Raw genomic sequence first — 23,145 nt, 5'->3', positions numbered from 1 at the left:
AAAAATTAGACAAAGTTATAATGAAAATAATTTTAAAAAAAAACTTACAAAGTGGCTGGAGAGGAGGCAGAGGAGGGAGAGGTAGAGAGAGAGAGATTTGTAGAGAGAGAGAGAAGAGAGGAATGAACGACAAAGGAGGAAAACTCGCGTCCCTTATATAGATTTTGTGATCGTCGTAAAATCGTCGTAACGTTACGACGATTTGGTTGTATAACAGTCAGTCCATTGCATGACATGACACGTGTCATGTTCAGAGCGTTTGACCATTACGACGGTTTTACGACGACTAAAACCTAAACCGTCGTAAAACCGTCGTAATATGCCAACATTTGGAGCCAATCCGAGGGCTTTCAGACGTATGATCCTCATCAGCGTTACGACGGTTTAACGACGGTTTAAGGAACATTCGTCGTAAAACCGTCGTACCGTTACGACTATAGAACGACAGTTTTACGATGTTTATGTAAAAATTTATCAAACCCTAAATCTTTCAAAAGGCTTCTTGCATAAAGAACTACACAAAGCTTATTTCAAACTAACATATAACAATAGGTTCATAACTTTGCATGTATGACGGATTTAGTACATGAGATAATAAATATTGAAATCATCTAATCTAATATATAACTTTTTACTTAACATTTACAAAAACATGCATGAACTTGTAAATATGTATGTTTTTTTTTCAAATTTCAGATTTTCATCAGATTGACAACTTTTCATATAAAATAAGATAACCAATCAAAAACATTTGTGAAATACCTTACAACCAATAAGATATAAAAGATTCAAAATCTTGTATTTCAATATTAGGACGAAATTACGACTGACCTGTGAACACGTCGTAAAATCGTCGTAATATTACAACGATGTTACGACTTATCGTCGTAAACTCGTCGTAATGCTTAAACCCTATTTATTCAGGGTTTAAAACCTAAATTTAAGGTATAGGGTTTATAAAAATCGTCGTAAAACGGTCGTAAAATCGATATTTTTATCATTAAAAAAATTCAAACAAACACAGTTACAAATTACATAATAACAAACATTCGCTAAATACGATGCATGAAAATCAATCAGATTCATCTTCCTCTATTACTTTGTCACCATCACCGTCGTCTTCCGCCAAATCGTCATCATCGGTTTCAGCAAACTCATCATCACCTTCTTCTTCTATATCATCGGGAAGATCTTCAACTTGCCTGTTTAGAGGGTCAATTAAGAAAATCTCCTCATCAACATCTGGTTCAGTCAGATCTACGCAAGTGTCCTGTTGCAGTGGAACATCCTTAACCCCTACAATCTTGCCCCTCGGAGCCACTTTAACTACTGCTAACCATGAGATTCCTGTTGATCGAACTCGGGGGTATGGCAGAAATGTTACCTGTTCTGCTTGAGAAGCTAATATAAATGGCTCAAACATGTTGTATCGTCGTGATTTGTTCACGTCAACAACTCCAAACTTGTTTAGACGTACCCCTCTTCCAACAGTTGGATCAAACCAATCACATTTGAAGAGAACAGTTTTCAGCCTTAACAATCCAGGATACTCCACTTCAATTATTTCCTGCAGAACTCCATAAAAATCTATTTCACCCCCCCACACAAACTCCATAGTTAGTTGTCGCCCGCTTTGCACCGTGACAGTATGTGTGAAAAACATAACCCCGAGTGAAATACATGGACGCTGTAGTTATTTTTGCCATCGGACCTAGTAGTAACTCATGGAACCATGTTGGAAATTCATCCGGATCATTCGGATCCACCTAATAAGAAAAAAACTTGCTTTAATTTCTTGATTTTGCATGGAACAATGTTGGAAAATCATCCGGATCATTTGGATATATATCAAAGTATTCTTTTCATTAAAATTTTATACGTACTTGCGCTTTTAACCACTGGGCATAGTGTTGATCTTTACGATCATTGATTTCAGTTTCAGAAACTCCAGATATGCATTCTTTAACCTCATCAACGAATGTGCTGAGAAAACAACAAATAGTTAATTAAGACTGATAAATATATTATTCTTCTGTAATTAAAAAAATACCTTTCGTACGATGATAACTCTTTGCAATTTAGCAGGATATACGTATGTGCACTGTGATAATCTTTTTCATTCGACCACCAAACTTCTTTTAGTTTTCCACTAAGACGTCCGATCGGCGAAAATATGTCAGGTACACCCTCAACTGCATATGTTTGGCCAACTCCTCCATCATCATATCGACGAGTAGCTCTTTTGCGTGTTCGTACTTTCGGTGCAAAATAGTACGAAGTGAAGTGCGAAGTCTCTTGCGTCAAGCTTCCCGCCACAATTGAGCTAAGGTTATTGGCTTTACCCTTAAGATGCTTCATGAAACGCTCGAACGGATACATCCACCGAGATGAGCAGGAGCATAACAAGATTGGAATATTCGATGCCAGTTGTGATATTACATCAACTGATAATGTTCGGGTACTAAGATCCCGAAAAAAGCACCGATGCCTCCAACAGCTTCATGGACATTTTTGGGCAAGAGTTCAGCAAATGCAAATGGAAATAATCGTTGCATAAACACGTGGCAGTCATGACTTTTCATCCCTGCAAACTTTACCCCCTTCTCAACAGATTTAGAAAGATTAGAAACATACCCATCAGGAAATTTAACGTCAGAAGAAACCCATCTGAACAATGCTGACTTTTGATCTGCACTCAACCGAAATACAGGAACTGGTGCTTTTCCATTTCTCAGTATATGCAACTCACTTCTGTTGCATAAATCAGGCAAGTCCAGTCTTGACTTACCATTGTCTTTTGTTCTTCCCGCTACGTTTATAACTGTATGCATGATGTTATCAAAAAAGTTTTTTTCAATGTGCATGACATCAAGATTGTGTTTGAGCAGATGATCTTTCCAATAGAGTAGTTGCCAAAAGATACTTTTCTTGTGCCAATTATGATGAACTCCATAACCTTCAAGCATATTTGCAGGAGTGTGCCAGTTTCCCCCACGCGTTACTGTTTCCTCTGCCCCCCAATGCTCGATTTGCGCATGTATATCAGCTCCTGTTAAATTTACGGGTGGAGGGACATGTACACTTTTGTTCTTCATAAATAACCTCTTGTTCCTCCGATATGGATGGTTATCCGGTAAAGACCTCCGGTGACAATCAAACCAACAAGTTTTTCTACCATGTTTTAGTTGAAACACATCAGTTCGATGAAGACAATAAGGACAAGATAACCTCCCATGTGTACTCCATCCTGATAGCATACCATAAGCTAGGAAATCGCTTATTGTCCACATAAGCACAGCCCGCATAGTAAAATTTTTGCCCGTAGAACAGTCATATGTGTGAACGCCGGTATACCATAACTGATTCAACTCATGTATGAGTGGCTGCAGAAATACATCGAGAGCTCGCTTCGGATGATTGGGACCTGGAACCAAAATACTTAGGAAAAGAAATTCCCTTTGCATGCACAAATCTGGAGGAAGGTTATAAGGAGTTAGGATTACTAGCCATAATGAATATTGTCTACCAGACATACCAAATGGACTAAAACCATCAGTGCACAGACCAAGATAGACATTCCGTTTGAACTTAGCAAAATCTGGGTATACCATATTGAAGTGTTTCCATGCCTTTGCATCTGATGGATGAACAACTTCTCCATCTACTTGTGTATTTTCGGCATGCCATCTCATTGATGTAGCTGTCCTTTCAGATTGATAAAGCCGTTTTAACCTATCAGTTATAGGGAGATACCACATACGTTGGTACGGTATCATTTTACGCCCACCAGTTTGCGGCTTGTATCTTGGTTTTTGGCAAAATCGACATTCCTCCAGCTGATCATCATCTTTCCAAAAAATCATACAATTGTCAACACATACATCTATCATCTCAGAAGGTAGACCAAGACTAAAAATCAACTTCTGTATTTCATAATATGTTGCCGCTGCCAAGTTATCCTCCAGTAGATACTCTTTCAGAAGATCAGCCCAATCATCCATGCAAACCTCAGCCAGGTTATGATCTGTTTTAATTGACATCATTCTAGCTGCCAACGATAATTTAGACAGGCCTTCTCTACATCCTTCGTAGATTGGCTGATTAGCATTGTCTAACAAATCATAAAATCGTTTGACATCTACATTAGGTTCTTCAACGGCATTACCAGTGTGCGTTTCATGAAATGCATCAGTCACCATCTCATGCATCCTATCATGATCTAGACTTTGATCAGATTGATACTGATTAGGCTGATGACCATAATTCGATTCATCAAAATCAACAAGACTTTGATAATTACTACTACTACCAGCATTCCCATGAGTATTACTGCCATATCCTTCTCCACGTAGATACCAAACAAAATATTGCGGCATAAACCCTCTATATAATAAATGCGTCCACACGGTTTTGGTTAGTGTATACCTCGTATTCTTGCATTTCAAACAAGGACAAAACATCTTCCTGTTATCTTTCGTTCTCTCCATATTTGTAGCCTGATACATAAATATTTCTAACCCGTTCTTGAACTCTTCTGTCAACGCCCCATCTGAATCTTTACGCATATACATCCATCTTCTTAGCTTGTATATAGACATCTTGAAATAAACTCAAAATACTATCTCTTTTTATTGATTAGACAATAAAAGAGCCGGTCTCTTGTGTCACGTCTAGCCACGTGAATGGAGTAAACCCTTTTAATATTATTACTTCTTTTTTTCAAAGAAATAACTACTAATTCGGGTTTCCAGCAATGGACAACCCAATATATCAGGATTTACAACACTATACTAAGGTTTAAGAGACCTACAATGGGTCTCCAGGATGATGATGCTCTTATGTTTGAATGATGATGTGTTGTGAATGAAAGAAGGAATGAAGATCTATTTATAACAAAATTTCGGGCTTTAGGACGCTTTTACGACGATTTTTTACATCGCTTTGACATTCAACATTAATATTACGACGATTTTACGTCAATTATGCGATATATTTATAAATATTTATAAATCGTCGTAAAATGTAAACCCTATAGGGTTTAGCTTTCCCAACTCACAGAATGGTTTTTGGGTGCATTTTCCTGAGTAAACTAATGTATTATATAAGGTTTTGTAGTATAAGATTAAAGAACTTGTAGATATGTGGTTTATGTGACGACGAATTTACGACGAATCACACCCATTCGTCGTAAATTCGTCGTAAAATACTATCGAGTTTACGACGAAATGTAACCCCTAAATCTTATAATCAATCTTTTCTGGGGTTCGGGGGGGATTTAGATGAAGATAATGATATGACTTACCATCTCATAAGGTAAAACAACTTTCTAAACAAAAAAAAAAAATTTCAAAATTTGACATATATGTGTTTATCAAGTAATCTTAAGGTGTTATATACATTTAGAGAAGATGTAAGAATTTATCTTAGATCAAACCAAATTCTTCATTATGTTATGTAAACATGCTAGAAACTTATACAGACCACATTTAGCATGTATAGGCATGCTTGTATGTGCTTATGGGTGTTTCAATTTCTGTAATTCATCATTTTTGTACATACCATCGTAAAATCGTCGTAATATTACGACGATTTTACGACGATATGTAAATACATAGCCGTTATAATTTTTGTGATTTATAAGAATTTGTCGTAAATTCGTCGTAATTTTACGATGATTTTACGACGAATAACCCTGATCGTCGTAAATTCATCGCAAAGTCCAGATACAGCCACGTGTGTGTGTCTTATTCGCTTTGTTGTACGGTTGCAGCTTTACGATGGATTTACGACGATTTCGTCGTAAATTCGTCGTAATGTTTACGTCGGATTTACGACGAATAAAAATTCTATATATATGGAAGCATCCCTTCCTCATTTCGTCGCTCATTCAACTTCTTCCTCTCCCTGCTTCCTCCTCACTTCGTTGCTTCCCTGCAAACCCAAAAAATCAGGTAATTTTATTTTTTTTACTTAAAATCTAATTTTTATTTTTAATTAGTTTAGAAATACAAACGGTTTAGGTCGGAAATTAGTTTAGGCTCGGAATTTGTTAGATTTAGGATCGGAATTTGTTAGATTTAGGATCGGAAATTAGTTTAGGCTCCGAAGAAGAAGGGCCGAACCTTAGGGATGGGCTCTATTAGAGACTGTCCTGCCGCCTCGGCTTCCGGATTTCGCACGCAGGAGGATCCGAGTCATCTTCGCCAGGAGCTTGCTACGGCCAATGCTGAGATCACCACTCTCAGGCATGAGCAAGTGGCCCAAAAGCAGGAGCTCACCGAGATGCACGGTCTCTTCGACATCATTGCGGAAGCGGTTCCGCAGTTGGCCACTGCAATCCGAGCGAGGCAACAGCGAGCACGAGGGGTCTTTGAGACCGGTGGTACTTCCGGTACTGGACCATCGGACCAGCATACGCAGGGTCAGTCTTCGGCTCCGGTAGTGCAGACGAGAAACGACGGTCCAGCAGCGACGGGCGGCCAAGACGGAGAGCCTCCTCGTGACGTCGATCTCAACCTCGACGATTACGAAATCACATTGTAGATTAGATTTTTTGTAAAAAACAATTTGTATTAAATTTTTTCTTTTATTTATAAATTATTTTCGAATTTAAATTTCAATTTAAATTGTTTTTTTCTATTTTTAATTTTTTGATTATTTTAAAAATTCATTAATTAAATTAAAATCGAATTGAATAATTAATTTATAAATCGACGTAAATTCGTCGTAAATTTACGTCGATCTAACGTCGAATATTTAACGACGGATTTACGTCGAATATGTTTACGTCGGATTTACGTCGAAAATTTACAACGAATTAACATCGACAATTAAAAAATTAGTTTCCCTTAATTGAAATTATTCGTCTCCTAATCGTTGTTAAATCGATGTAATTTTACATCGATTTTATGTCGTTCTTATGATGGACTTATTTCATTGTACTTTCGTTGGAAAATTTACGTCGCGTTTACGACGAATAGTTTCCGACGATATTACGACGATTTTCCTGGGTTGGTAATTTTACGACGATTTTATGACAATTTCTGTTTTACGACGATTGTTTTACGACGATTTTTTTTCGTCGTTAATTCGACGTAAATGTTCTTTTACGTCGATTTTACGTCGATATCTGCCGACGTAAAACCCGATCTTTCTTGTAGTGTATCAATTTTTTGACTAACAAATGCAACTAACAAACTATATGAACTAATAGATAAATCAACTCGGGAGAGATAGAACCTAGCGTAGGAGCGTTTAAGCTCTGATACCAGTTGATATAAGATCAAAGATATAATCTTATAAACCGATAGTGATGGGGGTCTTTGTAGTTGGCCTAACGGCTTTCTCTACTTAGACAAAGGATGGAACGACGAGAATAGACTGGTGGAGATTAAACAACTGGCCTAGCGGCTCTCTTTGTTTAACCTAGTGGATGAGACGGCGAAATGAATAAGCGATGGATCGAGGTGACACACACACAACCGGTGATGGAGTTGTGACAGTCAAGAACTCTTGGAATCAAGGGGAAGACGCACAAGATTCAAAGAACTCGCAAAGGTGAAGAAACTTCTCGTTTTATTGATATCAAAAGCAAAAGTGTCCAATACAAAGCCGCATGTGGAACCTTATATGAATGGTTCATCGGCTGTTGCCTTCTAGGGCAAATCAAAGAGAAAAAAATGCAGAAAAGGAAACCTAATACAATCGAGAGTCTCTCTAAAACTTAAAGACAAAATGTAAAAAGGAAAAATAACTTAAAGGATTAAAGTTTAATTCCTGCAAAACAACAAAAGGAAAACTCGTTATTTGAATTCAAATTGAAAGACTTACCAGAAAATGGAAAGTTTGAGGCGTCTCCGCGTCTTAAGTCTAAGTGATGTCGTTTGGGAGCTGAGTGATGGAGAATAGAGTTGGGCCGGGAGTGATCTTCAAAAGAGGCCAAGCTTTAGTCTCCACTTGTTCCACGAGAGCTTGATCCATTAAGTCTTCTTGACTTTCTTGACTTGTGATGCCGAGTGTGCTCATCTTCTTGTTGAGGACTTCAAGCTCTTGCTGTGGCATTAGTCCTTCCACAGCTTCTCCAAACTTCTCTCTAAGAGTTCTTGCACCGGATCTTGTCCTTGGTGGCTCATACATGGTGGGAATCTTGTCGATCTCAGGTGGCTCTTGACTCATGTCATCATCAACCTAGGACCAAGAGCTTTGACTCCATGGCTTTAAATAAACCACCTTTTTATTTGTTTAGGTGTCGAGTCTAGAATCAGACCTTCATTCATTTCATCAACTTATTAGGCTAGTTCCTTAAATGACATAATAATGTAGATAATTCTTTAAGTTGTTTTTTGAGTTAGTAGTCAAAATATGTTTACTTCATGCCTAGTTCTTCTCGAGTGCATCTTTTCTTTGGAGTGGCTGTGGTGGTGTTGTTGTTTCTCTGCTATGTTCTATTTCGGTCATATGTTTTCTTTGGTCAATGTTGTTACTGCTTGTGATTATTTTTGTTCTGTCTATAGGCCTTCCGTTGTTCTAGAGGTAGTCTAGTTTTGTTCTCTTGGTTTGGTCCAGTCCCAGCGTCTACAATTTATTTGAAGTTAGCTTAGGAGTATTTCGGTTCAAAGTATTAAACTTAATGCTAATGATTCTTATGTTATACTTTTTGATTTAATTCCTTATCAATTTTGGTTTTTACTGTCGAATATGATTTGTTATATGATGGGATGTCGCGGTGAGGGTGTCGAGTTTTATCCTAATAGAATCAATTAAAACGATAAATACACAGCTAATCGATTGTAATACTTAGTGATCGAATCCACAAGAAAGAAGAATTTTTTCTTGCAAAAACCTTTGAAAGAAATATAAAGTAAGGAAGTCTAAAACTAGTCGAATTTAAAGGGGTTTTGGGGTGTTACTAAAACGTAAATCCTAAACTAAACGGGAAAAAGACAAATTTAATGAAAACTAGAAATAACCTAATGCTAAAATTTTAATAAAAATCGACTGGGAATGAAAAACAATCTAATAACTTAAAGTTGGAATGTATTACAGAAAAAATGAGTATTCTTAGCATTCTTTATTATAGCGCATATCGTATTATCATTTATTATAGCGCATTTTAATCTGTTATTAGATATATTCTATAATAACGTTTTATTTTTGTTATAAATGATATTATTCATAGCGTTTGAAAATTGTTATTTATAATATTACTATAGCATTTTTATAAATTTAATTGTTTCTACATATTATTTTAGACTGAATTGTTTCAAGATATACATCATTTTGGGTTAGAGACGTTGCATAAGAGCATGTGCATTAGAGGGATTGTACGAAAGTTGCTTAGCATTAATATAATACTTTTTTTGGTTTAAGGATAATTAAGCAACTTTTATCATCAAGTGTTGCATTAGAGGGATTGTAAGAAAGTTGCTTAGCATTAAAAAATTAATATTTTTTAAAAAAAAATTATTAACTTAATCTTTAATTTAAACATTCATTATATATTAAACAAGATTATAGAACAGTACATGAAATTATTAAAATTAAAAATACAGATATTTTTAAAAATTGGGTTGAAAAAATTGGGACTTGAGATGAACCAGGGTCTACACTATGAAAAACAGAGTGTGTGTTCCTCTTGCCTTGTTAAGAGGTTCACAAAACCCTGTGAACTACCGTTTGGGTTCATAGAATCCATGTTTTTTTGTAAGACAAGTGTTTAGAAGAGAAGAGTTAGATTTAAGAAGTTTGTGAAAGACAAGTTTGTGAAAGACAAGCGTTTGAGTTTGAACAAAAGTTTGTGAAGAGAAGAGTTATTTTAGAAGATAAGTGTTTAAGAAGTTTAAGAAAGACTTAGTGTTTTAGCGAGTTCTATATTTGAAAGAGAGTTGAAAGACGTAGCGTTTGTGCTGTTTTTTAAGAGTTTGGTACATTTAATAAGCAGCTTTAATGATAGCTACTAGTTGTTAGCTTAATAGTTAATTTTTGAGATGTTTGATGTGATTTTGAGACAGCTTTTAAATCACTAAATGTTCTTTAAAACAAGCAACACCTATTACTAAACCATTACTCTTCACCTAACAAACAACCACCACCATTTACAATCAATACTAACTATGCGATCATATACAAAGAAAGCAACTATCAACCCTAAACAAGATGCTAACTACAAGTTTGTTGGTTTGAAGAAGACTTACCTTGGGCTGTGTTTAGAAGGAAGTAACATCAGCATCAAGAATCCCTAGTGCTCTCTCTCCATTTACCCTCGCAAAAAAATTTCACAACAAAATTTTCATCTTGAACTTTAACTTCATCATTAACAATAACATGATATAAATGCATACACTAAGCAAAACCTGTCATATACAGCATTAACCGATCATAAACATCAGTAACCAAAGAATTACAACTCCAAATTATCTTCACCGATTACAAAAAACCGATAATATACTTGAACTTCAACTTCATCATCAAACTAACATGATATATATGGATACACTAAACAAAACCTATCATATACATCACCAACCGATCATAAACATCAGTAACAAAAAATAAAAAACTCAAAAATACTTCACCGAAATACAAAGAACCGATCATATACTTCAGTACACAACATACAGTCTATATTTTCATGTAAACGCTTTCAAACAACTATATTCATGAGTATTATTCACAGAGATTAGCCAAATTTCATTCAACACAAAAACCCCCAATTTTTTCCCCGATTCAAAACCCTAATTTCGAAGAAAACATAACAAAAACGCATAAAACACAAAGAATCCCTCAAAAACGACTAACCTACACGATTCGAGGACCCAATCCGCCGGAAAACAGTCAAAACCGCCGTCGATTTGCTCCGAGAAGAATTCGCATGCACTCGCCATTGAAATCGCCTTGAGAGAGCTCTCGGGTGTTTTTTTCTCTCAAATTGTCAAACTCTCCGATTATTTTTGATCCACACGCGAGAACACGTTTTTTTTTTCCTTCACCCTATTAAAATTTGACACGTCGCACAAGGGTTTCATTATGGCTTGGCCCTTAAATCGCTTAGCTATGGATCGACCCATGTTTTTTAGGGCTCCCTTCCTAATATTTTAACACAAAATAATATTATGCAACCCACTAAAATTATGTTTAGGGCCGCTAATGTTCATGCTCTAACACTATCAAAACACTATTAATTATCACAAAAACAAAAGTAATCAATAATACTATTATAGTAATCAAAGTATTATTACAAAACCTAGATCACAAAGATACACTAATACATACTAATACTAAGAAGATAAGATATACTAATATTAAATCAAACCAACTTCGAGAAAACATCTGGAACCAGTGAAGTGGCTAGTGACACTGCAGAAGGTATCCTCTCTAGGCCATTAGCTTCAAAAGCAACAAACTATGCTCTCTGAAACCTCTTCTTCGATATTATCAACAAAATCAGCTTCCTCCTGCAACAAACTAACATTTGAATTTATCAATTTATAGATTTGGAACATCTAGCAATAAGTAGCCGAGATAAGTAAAGCTCAAATTGTAACTTCGATGAGATAACGAACTTGTGTGGCTTAACTAGAAGCTAATATAAACAAAGAGCAAGCTTTACAGTTCAAGTAATTTGAATTCCTTTAAAACCATAGATGGAGAGAGAACAAGAAACCCGAAACTGGATTCAAGAACAACACATGGCTCAACATGTCGAGAAGTTGCAGAAACAAGGAAACAAAAAGAAAAAATTCAGTCGTGATTGAATATCAGCTAATGAGACAAAATCGAGAAGACAAACAAATCCAAAAGTCAACAAAACTAAATCAATTGATACGTGAGCAAATAAATCAGCAAAACAAAACAAGATCAATACCAAAACGGAAACACTGATCCTTAAATTTTTCCTGTGCTATACAACTCAAAGAATAAGAGACAAAATCAGAAAATATCAAACCAAACACACAAGATGGAAAACAAAAACATTAGTGGATTAGAGAACGAAGATTTTCTTTTTAGTACTTACCGTAAATTTCTCCAAGGGCAGCGAATAAATGGTCTCTGTCAACACTCACGGTAGGCATTTTCGGATATTCCGAAAACCGCAAATTACCTGTAGACAAAAGATGAGGAATTATAAACCAAAATCCCTAATTGAAAGGTTTAATTCTTAAAATCCAGCTGATATAGAGAAGATCCAATGAAACTCGAATGAACAGTAGCAATCAAAACGACAGGAGAAATGGATCGGAGATGCTACGAAATTGATAAAGACTTACCCGCCGGAGAGCGTCAAGCTGCGGCTGCTAGAGAGCAGTGGATATATGGCTACACACGAGACAGGAGAAAATAACAGGAGACTTAAAACTTAGGGAAACAATTACCCTAAATCGAAAACCCAAACTGAAACTAAAACCAGAAATTTCACATACCTTTAACTGAAGCAAACATCGAAGTCTTCCTGTAAAATAACAAATTAATCGAAAGGAATCATACCAAACATGTAAAACCCTAAATCCCACATGAGTAACGACTACCCAAACACAAACTAACTTTCCAAGCAGTGCCGTGCCAAGTCTTATGGAGGCTTAAGACAAATAATAAAATATGTTATTGTTTTACATGTTTAAACTAGATTTTAACCTATCCATAGTGGATGGGCGTGATTTTTGTTGACTAAAATAAAAAATAAATCATAAGTTATATCCAATTAATGTTTAGTTCAGTATATATATAGAGTTGAATGTTATGGATGGAATGATATGTGGAGTTTAAACATCAATACGTGTGATGTTTATGATATGGGCAAATTATATGTTAGCAATCAAATGGGCAAATTAAAATGCAAACTTGCTAAGTGTATATATAGTATATATAGCAAAATTGTTGATAGTTTTACAGATTTTAAACAATAATAGCCCATCAATTTGTATTACAATAATTTGGTATGATAACTTACATTCTAGTTAAAAGCCCATCAATTTGTATCACAAGATAATATATTTTCATATAATAAGGTATATATAATAATGAAAAAATTAATCTAGTTAATAACTTAATTTTCATATTTCTATCACACGATTCATTATAATTTATTAACGATCATTGATAAATATTTAAGCAGATAGTAATTTAGATATGAAAATAAAATATGTTTACGGAAATACATAAACAACCATTGTAAAAAGCCCACAGAACTTAATAAGTTCAAGATATTAGATTCATAACAAAAATATAAATAGGAGGACATATCTCCTTTGAACGAAAATGTGCTATAGTGTAGTCCGGTTTCATCTGCACATCTTAATTTCCTGGTTTTATATTTGACTTCTTCTCGGCCAGAACGAACCTGTTGATATAAATATGAATAGTTAGCAACTATAAATTATGATTTCACTTAAAAATAAAGATAAAACAGCTTACATGTACGCAAACTCTTGAACTTCAGTTATCTCTGGGTTGAAAAGAAATCGAGACTGACCTCCTCAATTTCTGACAATGTGTTCACCTACAAAGAAAAATATAATTGTAGCATTTGACACCGTTATATACTGTGGTAGAAGTTCAGATACCAAATTCAATAATAATAATACATGGGGTATCTAACCTTTAAAGAGATTAAGTCTCCACTCAGTTAACAGAACGAAAATGAGATAAGTCTTTCTCGATTTTCATGAATTATCAAAACAAATTGCGCAGTTATCAAAGGCAAAACATTTGATAACAACATCCCTAAATTTAAAAGTAAACATAAACCAGTGAATAATACTTATAAAAATGAATTTGTATAACATATAGAAAATACACTTACTCGAGATCTCTTATGTGAAATTCAAGAACTTTCTTTGGCTGGATTCTTGAAATGGAGTCAAAGCCATTGCCAATGGATGTTTCACCAACAAAATCGATCACACCAACCAAGTCTATTTAAAAAAAAAGAATAGAAGTTAAATAACATTATGATTCCCTAACATATAATGGACTAATTATTATTAAGAACAAATAAACTAAATAAATCAATAATGAAAATAAAATATTACCAATAGGAAACACAGGATCCACTTTCCTCTTCACAATATCTTCGAATTTGATTAAATTCAAGAAATACCAATTAGATACCGGCTCTTCGCGTATAAAGTCAAGCGTGGTATCTCGAGTAAGCAGGATATTGTAAGGATGTTTAGTTGGGCGTTCTTTCCAATTGTTCCAATCTAAAGATCTGACAATAAAATTGCAAATTTCAAACCATTCTCCTTCGTGACATTCATTCTTGAAATATTCAGTGATCCAGTTATGAGCAGACGCATGAATTTTACAGCCCTAGAATGATTACAGATTGTAAAATACAAAAACTATTAGGGCAAAAAATTTTACTTGCATGCACCAAAAATTCATCTAGCATAAAAGATCAACTTATTTACCTCTTCGTCGGCAAATATGAATTCGAGACGATCCCGACCACTGCTGTCTTTCTCAATCCATTTTTTGTAAATAACAACACGTATCACTAAGTCATGGTAAGACATAATTCGAGAAGTTCGTGTTTTGGAACTTTGTTTGTTCTTTTAAGCAATAGTCTCTGAAATAGAATACAAATAAAGTGGAACCGTCGTCAAAAACGAAAAAGAGAACTTCTTCGAATTAATTTTGGCACAGGTTTGGTTTTCTTGTTAAACAATAAAAATAATGATTACACCTATCGTAGCAACTAATGATGTTTATATACATTGAATGCAACATACTTTTCTATATTGTATTAATTCATGAAAAATCGTTTTTGAGATTCATATTCCAAAATATATACATAAATATTTGTTTTCCTATGTTAGGATTGAAATTAGTTTACATGATATAAAATTTATATTTCATTTAATCAAAAACTCATTTTCACATTTAATACAGTAGAGTAAATAGTATAATTATTGGTTATACATCTTAGATATCGAATAAAAATCACTCCGATAACTGAAATAAAATAAGACTTAGTTCGTTATCATATGTTAGGAGTGAAAGTAGTTTATGATTACAGTTTTTAGTTTCTATCTTCTATAATAACCGTTTCACACCTAACAATATAACATTATATTAAATGGCGACGATTCATTTATTATATTGGTTATCTTAAATTGAAATATAAAATGCATTGATCTTTAGTGTAATGATTACCATGTAGAAAAACAAAGTGTCTAGTATCTCACATATGTAGCATTAGTGACAGAATGTATCTTACTATAAGTTTTTTAGTAATTATTAAATAAAAAGAACAGACGAAGTTGTTATAGTTAAACAACAATAAAAATAATTAACATATACATTATATATTTCTATATTATCAAAGAATATCAAATATATATAACAAAATTAATGCATATGCATACTTTTAATTACTGGTTATTATCGTCATCATATAATAAATCATATTTATTCAATTTATTATATGGTTTCATTAGTATTGCAACTCTAATCGATTAACGAGACAAATCATTACTATTGAGAAGTTAAAAAACTGACGTTATGACTGTTTATTCCGTAGCATGCATACACTTTGTAGTGCAGTTATGAACACCTGTTCTATATATGTTAACATACAATATATTAATTGAACATAAATTGTAATTATATGTATGTGATCATTTGATTTTTAAAATAATAGGTATAACACAAGAGAGAATCGATCAGAAATAATTATATCGAGAAATTATAGCATAATAAGTTACCATAAAACAGAAAAATACAGAATCTAAATATTAAAATTCTAATTTTATCCTAAAAAAATACATCGTCTTACCATCAAGCTTGTTTGGATTGCTGCAAATTAAATAATAAGTTCTCATACATAAGCATATGGAATTAAATAGATTCAAAATTAGACAGAGGTGAACTAACTTGAAAATTTCTCAATTTTTGTGATGGCTGTAGACACAATAAATAACGTTATATGAATACTCGTTGATGCTAAATTATCTTCACGGCTAAGGATTACTCCAAAATCTTCAATATCATACCATTGATTTTCAACCAGCAAACAATCAAAATGATTAATGAATTTTTTGTTCACTCTTGCTTCTATAGTATGTCCCTAACACAATACAAATAAAAAGTTTATGAGCAAATATAATATTAGTTCAGTAGTATACGCAACAAAACAATAAATTCATATAGTAAGATATTATATTGAAGTAACCTTTGGATCAGACAAAATAAGCATAAGAGTGACACCGTCATGTTGAATCCATTCCTTCCACTTCCGAACGATCTTAACTCGAATCTTCCAGTCTGAGGTATCAGTGTTCAAATCAGAAATGTAGTCGTAGCCAAACATAATATCAAACAATAGTAATTAGAACTTTACTGTATGCCTTCTAAAATATTACTTAAATAGTGGTGAGCAAATTTTTAATCTCCGACGATGTAGGATTTAGAGAATATAGGTAAGATACTCAGGATAGTAAGTGAATATTATAATTACAACGCCTATAATATTTAAGGAAATTTAAAAAATCACTGAATAAGAGTAGAACATAATTTGGAATTTATATGGTATTGTTAAATATCGTACGAATAAATACAAAAAAAATTGCCTTTAAGTACTTATTATATGTAATACTATAAATATACAAAAATATTCCATTATAGTTGTACACATACCTTAATAGTATTGATGAAAATATCCTATGTTTAAATTAAGTATCGTTGATTTATTGCATAAAGCAAACATCCGAAATAAATTAAGTATCGATGAGTTATTGCATAAAGAATGTCAGTTTATCATTAAAGCGTACAACAATATAGTTAACTACCTAAAGCTTTGTGGGTTTATCAAATATATATTCATACAATATTGTATGGGCCAAATTATATAATTTGCGTTTACTTCTAAACATGGAAATGTAGATTATATGCGAAGATGATATATAAACAGACACGGATGAAGCTATACGTAGTAAAGAAATATTAAAAGCTTTATTCCATTTCACTTTTCATAAAATGCACATCGTTATTGATTATTTTGGCTACATATAAAAGCCAAAATGTTATGAAAAGTAAAAATAATTATCAATAAACTTAATACTGAATACTTAAAAAGATAAAGGAATCATTGATCTTCAAATAGGACAACTGCTCTAGCAAGAAAAGCTTCTTTGAATGTGGGATGAGTAACACCATCAACAGTCTTAATATCATCATAAGATGTAGGACCTCTTACGATGTGCAATAATAACCACAAGTAAAAAAGCTCGGAATCTTCAATGGGATACGTTTTAAGTACCCCGGATTGACCAACACCACGTTTTCTGAGTCTCATTCTTTAAGTTTGGCATTCCACACAAATTTGGTAGGAACTTCAGTGTATAGAATGTGTCGACCATTTCGGTACTTCTGGTTACATTCCATCCAAGCCATAAATTTGATTTTCGTAATGACTTTACCGTGTCTGACGTTGGTTTCGCCAAGAGATAAAGGAAGATGGTAATCCATAATTTCTGGTAAAAAAAAAACATATGTAAGTGTAAACCTTAAGTAGTAAAACTAAAATTATCGAGAAAAACTAAAAACCTGGCATGTTAGTTTTCAAAACAAACGATTGAGCAAATGGACTGTATTAAGTAGTAATATGATAAACTTTCGTCAACAGATACCTATATATAGTTAGTATTATCTAGGGTTTTTAAACTACCATACCAAACCAGTTAAGAAATATTTGTTTACTGTATACAAAAATATCCTAATAAAACAAACTATAAAAATAAGTGGGAGAAGTTGGAAACAAATATATGATACCATTAACTTCGGTAGTTATAAATATGAAGAACCAAATCTAATTAATATTGTTCATTTAACAAAATAGTTGTTTCAATTTAAAATATGAAATATAAACAGTTACCAAATATATAGGTACATTGTTTTACTTAAGTAGTAATATAAATATATTTTTTTGATATCGAAAAACGAAACAATATCAAACATAAATATAAGAGAATATGCTTTGTCAGTTTGAAATGTGATGAACCATTAAACTACTTAATAGGGATAATTATACTGTATAATAAATGAGTGATGCGTGCTCGCTACGTGAGGGAACAAGTTTTACCCTTAACAAAACAAATGAAAGCCGCAAGTGCACAGCTAATCAGTTGTAGTATTTAGGGATCAAATCCACAGAGATTTGTGTGCCTGGTATTCTTCTACGGTTTTTAACTTTATGTCTAGACTAAATTGGTTTTAAAGGTTGGTTGTTTTTTTTCTTGCGAATTAGACTAAAACAAAAGAAAGCAAATAAATCTATCCTAAAAAGCAAGTAAAAAAAATCGAATGAAATGCAAATGGAATAAGTAAAATATCGAACTAAACAAAAATAAGGCAAGTAAAATATCGCATGAAAAGTAAATAAAGCAAGTAAATAACGAACTAAGGAAATTGAAATGAAGGTCTAATAAAGCAAGTAAAAAGATTGAAATTGTAAACTATGGCTAAAAACGCTGAGCTTTTGGGAACTCTAAGGGATAATAATCGGTTTTAACACTAAGGTAGATAGATTGGGATTGACAGATAACAATATATGGGTTCTAGAGCTAGAGTACGGCGGTATGACTACGTCACCGTCGTGATCATAACCAACTGTTTCTCGCAACCCTGACCAGTAGGTTTCCACTCTGGCCCTGGAAGGGAGAGAACGCAAGAGCTGCACAAGACTCGTCAATACTCACGATCTCGCCGCAGGTAGGTTTCCACTCCTACGGAAAAATCGCCTGTTTCATTCTAGGGCTGATACTTAATGAAAACTTTCTCAATACTAACTATCTAGATCAGATACTAGGTGATCAATCAAGCATACATGCAATAAGAACAAGAATAAACAGAGAACAGGTCGAAATCCCAGATCTATAAACCTAGATGTCTTAATCGATTATGAGAGCCCCTTTCGGGAACCCTAAGCCCAACTCGGGATCTACTCAGACATGGCTGAGGTCGACATCATCATTGGTTTTAATAAAAGTAATGAAAAACAGTAAAGAAAAGAGATAAAGAAAGCTTCTCTATTGAAGAACTCGGACTTGAACAATCTTTTACAAAAATCTCATAAAAACGGCTAAAGGAAAAGAGTTTCTGTAAAGTATGAAGGGTTCTCTCTAAAAACGACCTAAATGACATGTATTTATAGTCTCCAATACTCCATGGTCTCTAGGGTTCCGAAATTGAGGCTGGGAATGACTTTGGGCTTCAGATAAGTGGGCTTTAAGTCGGAGCTTGAATGCCGCGGTCGGGAGTGTTGTGACCGCGGCAATTGGCTTGTTGGCCGCGGTCGGGAAGCTTCTGACCGCGGCAAATAGCTTGTTGGCCGCGGTCGCGTGAGCTGCTGGCCGACTTCGAGTGGCTCCGGGGCTAATGAAATATCTTGAGATCCAACCGTTGGAATGTCTCCAAACCAAGTGCAGTTGAAAGCTGGTTGATTCTTCTATAAGTTGTCCAATTTTGAGGGTGATCAGACGGTGAGAAGGTCTTCGTCTCTCCATGAGAGTTCTGACGGTCTTCATTTATCCAAAAGAGTCTTTTTGTTCAATTTTGTGTCTCTTTATCCCAAATTACCTGAAAAGTCTTTTAAAATCCGGAAACATAGAAATCCTTTGAAAACCTTTGAAAATGGAGTAAAAAAACCTGTAAAAGATATTAAAATGATCCATAAATATGGTCAAAATCCGGTGTTATCAACTCCCCCAGACTTAGTCTTTTGTTTGTCCTCAAACAAAACAAAGGCTAAATCTCGGTGAGAGGTTTGAAAACGCAGGAACTAAACAAAATCTCAGAGACCAAACTTCTAGACCAATATCAATCAGTATGCGTCAATCGGGAATAGCCTAGAAAATTCTCACTAGCAATACAGGCATAACTAGTCCGTTAATCCGTCATGCAGAAATCTATGCACTAAGATCTAACTTCCAGTCAACTAGCTCTTAACATTCATTAAAAATCTCGGTGGTTCTCATCAAAGAAAATCTAGGCAAGGCAATCTAGGATAGGTGTAAAGAAGGATTATTTTGGGGGGTATGGCTTAAAGTGTTTAAGGGTTACCTGAAGATCTGGAGGATGCAGGACATTATGCAAAACCGCAAGAGAGAGTGAAGCTGTTGGTATCCACAGTTTTCAGTCACTTTCTTCTTGACATAGATTCATGGTCTTCTTCCTCAAGTTCTCTCCAAACTCCCCCAGACTTAGATTTTTGTAAATCTTTCAAAACAATAGCTTCTTAAACGAATAGTGGTTGCTCATTGCTCCACAAATTTCGACAATCTAAGACTCATTAGGCTTTTTGTTTCCCTTTCTCTTTTCACGTTTTTTTTTTTTTTTTTTTGAAAGGGAACACCTTGAGATATAGAGTCTTAGAGAGCACGAATTTACCAGTCAATATCTGCCTTGTAACGCTTTATTATGTTTCTGATACTCTTCCTTCCCAATTCCATTCAGTCTCCTTTGTGAGTGACTGAAAACTGCGTCGCTCCTCTTCTCTCCGACGTTTTTGCACATATCTGCTGATATAAACTAAAGAGAGAATGCATGAGGATTGAAAACAAGGGTTTCGGGTTTAGGGTATGGTACCAGATAAAGATAAACTGGTCATCTAGGACGACAAAGAGTGGTAAAAGTGATGGTAAAAGACGTCCTAGATGTGTATGTCGATGCCTGCCTAAAATCAATGATGAGAAAATTAGATATCAATATTAAGTCCAAATAAAATGAGCTAGTATATCCTGTCAGAAAGAATCTCCATGAATAGAAGTCCTCTGGTGGGAGTTCGTAGTGCAAGTACTCTAGCTACCGCCTAGTCTAGTGCTAACCACAAATGAGCTATCATGCATAGTGTAGAAGTGTGCAGGTCTAAATCATCATAGTTTTGCGTCAAACATTCCTGAAAAATAATAAATGTCGAATAGGTTACATATAAAAAGTACTTGAAATTAAAAAGCAAAAGTAGGAAAATAATTAGTACGGATAGACATCCTCCCCCAGACTTAAATCACACTGTCCCCAGTGTGAAAAAGTTGGTGAGAAGATGGTGAATAAAAGCGAAATAAAATAAGATAAAAGAAAAGAAAATGATGATAGAACCGTGATGGTAGTGAAGTGCTGATCAATCACTCATCTTCCGAAGTGTCGTCTGCGAACTGGTGCTGCTCCTGTAAGAAGGTGACAACGCGCTCAAAGCGTCGTCCCTGTCTGTCAACTCTGCGCTCCAGATCGGAATGAGTGTGTGATGATGTAGATGATGAGGTGTGGCCAGTCGGAATAGATGGCTGAAAATGAGCTCGGGCCGCAGCTGCATCACGCTTCGCCTTGGCCACTATGTACTGGCCAATGGTGAATGGTAGACGAGGTACGGATGGCAGAAAATCATCGGATTCCGGAGTCCATCGAGGGCGTCCTCCGTTGCACAATCTCGGGATAGACGCTGAAGGTAAGCGGACTCGGTGCTCCTCGGTGCCAGTGCAATACTTGTAACCAAACCTGTCTGGATCGAAAGCGGCACGAGAGATAGTGTGATCGCGAGAGAGGTAAAGTAGATCATACCAGACATCGGGAATTGGTTCGTCAGATGAGAAATCGAATCCTACAGCCTGTAGTATCGCTGTAATAGCACTCCTGAAAGCTGGAGTAGCGTCATCGCAACCATGTAAATCATGCTTCACCTTTACCATATTCTGCGATATGATCCAGGCAAAGCAGGCAAGTCGTGGGTCGTCCATAAATGGGATCTGAAGTGTAATGAGCTCAGTCTTCAAAACACCTCCCATGTTGGCTCTAGAGAAGATCGTGTGTGCTAAGAGTTTGTGCACAACTCTCACTGCTGGGTGGCTAAGAAGGGCTGACTTAGATCTCCCACTATCATAGGCTCCATGACCCATCTCTCTCCATAGGTTAAGATCAGGTTCATCTTCAAGGTAGATGCCATCAGTGTATGGAAGCTTAAGAGCTTCACAAACCTCGGAAATGGTGAGAGAATAAGGCTGTCCGCGGATAGAGAATGACAAGATGCCATCTGATGCTCTGGGGTTCCTCTTCGTGTGGTGGAGTGTAACGGTCGCTAAAAGCTCACGGACTAGCTCAGGATAAGTCGGAAGGTTCAGCTCCAAGTAGGGTCTCAGCTTAAGTAGGGTCACATCCTCTCTGATTCCAAGCATCTCGAGTGTGTGATAATCAATGCAAGGCGTGGGTTTTATGTTCAGCTTCTTGAAACGCCTTGCATAGTCCACTCTCGGGTTTGTCTCCCTCCCAATGTATCAAATCTGTGGTGGCTCGGGAGGTGCTCGTGTTTCTCTTGAGTGCTGGAGCAATCTCATCACATAGCTTCTTCTTCTCGGTCTGGCTTGGTTCAGCATGTACTCTCCTAGAGTAGCATCGTCGGGAATGTCATCGGAGCTGCCACCAGTTCGACGGCTCCTTCGGGATCTGGTTTCGTCCATTTTGTGCAAAATGAAATGATTCTTGGAAAAAGAGTGAATTTGGATGCTAATTTTAACACATTAAGATCTGTTATACTAATACTAGTATAAAGAGATTAATTAAAACTATTAGCAAACAAAATTGATATTAAATCAGAGAAATCAAGTAGTTCATGACTAAATTCGGATTTTTGATGTTCTCAACATAGAAATCTTCTAAAAATCAGTTTTTATGAGCAATTTCCATGTGAATTCTAAAGATTACCCAATACTAATCACTAATCAAACAAGACTAAATCAAATTCATCAATTTTGCTGTTCCAAGTTCGATTTTTTATTAAGCATGTAGAATCCAAATTTCAAAAATCTCAATTCCTCTTAAGCTATGTGCTAAAATCGATTTTTAGATAACCTAAATAGATAATCTATCATTCTTAAGCTATTTCCACCATCAATAGACCAAGATTTGGGTTTTTAAAGAAAACCCTAAGTTCAAAATCGAGTAAGAATGGTGAGTTTGAGGTTCATACCTTGCTGGAAAGAGAGAATTGATGGCAGAATTGAAATCAGCTTTGAAAAAGAGTGAGGCTTGAGCCAAAAATCTCTTAAAAAGCTTAAGAATTGAAAAATGTGTTCTTTCTCCTAAATCTCTAAGTCTTTTGGAAGAGAAGAGAAGAAAGAGTTTTGATCCCAAAAGTTTGTTTCTTTTCTTTAAAAAGCG

General features: G+C 35.0%; 2 long non-coding RNA genes across 4 annotated transcripts; both read right to left on the bottom strand.

Moving 5' to 3' along the window:
• Positions 1 to 7,689: 7,689 nt before the first annotated feature.
• Positions 7,690 to 10,893, bottom strand: LOC112089255. 2 transcript variants are annotated; one of them, XR_002900928.1, is made up of 3 exons: positions 10,798 to 10,893; positions 10,194 to 10,260; positions 7,690 to 8,266 (listed from the first exon to the last, which is right to left on the bottom strand). It is a non-coding gene; the product is annotated as an uncharacterized LOC112089255 (long non-coding RNA). The 2 variants fall into 2 exon arrangements; XR_002900929.1 differs by having other exon boundaries at positions 7,690 to 8,187.
• Positions 10,894 to 11,180: 287 nt separating this feature from the next.
• On the bottom strand, positions 11,181 to 12,557 carry LOC112089252. 2 transcript variants are annotated; one of them, XR_002900922.1, is made up of 4 exons: positions 12,420 to 12,557; positions 12,267 to 12,315; positions 12,014 to 12,100; positions 11,181 to 11,463 (listed from the first exon to the last, which is right to left on the bottom strand). It is a non-coding gene; the product is annotated as an uncharacterized LOC112089252 (long non-coding RNA). The 2 variants fall into 2 exon arrangements; XR_002900923.1 differs by having other exon boundaries at positions 11,195 to 11,453.
• Between the last annotated feature and the right edge of the window lie 10,588 nt (positions 12,558 to 23,145).

This window comes from Eutrema salsugineum, unplaced genomic scaffold (assembly GCF_000478725.1).
Source record: "Eutrema salsugineum unplaced genomic scaffold, Eutsalg1_0 scaffold_12, whole genome shotgun sequence".
Taxonomy (NCBI): Eukaryota; Viridiplantae; Streptophyta; class Magnoliopsida; order Brassicales; family Brassicaceae; genus Eutrema; species Eutrema salsugineum.
The sequence above is the reverse complement of the archived record's forward strand: the minus strand, read 5'-3'. Positions and strand labels throughout refer to the sequence as shown.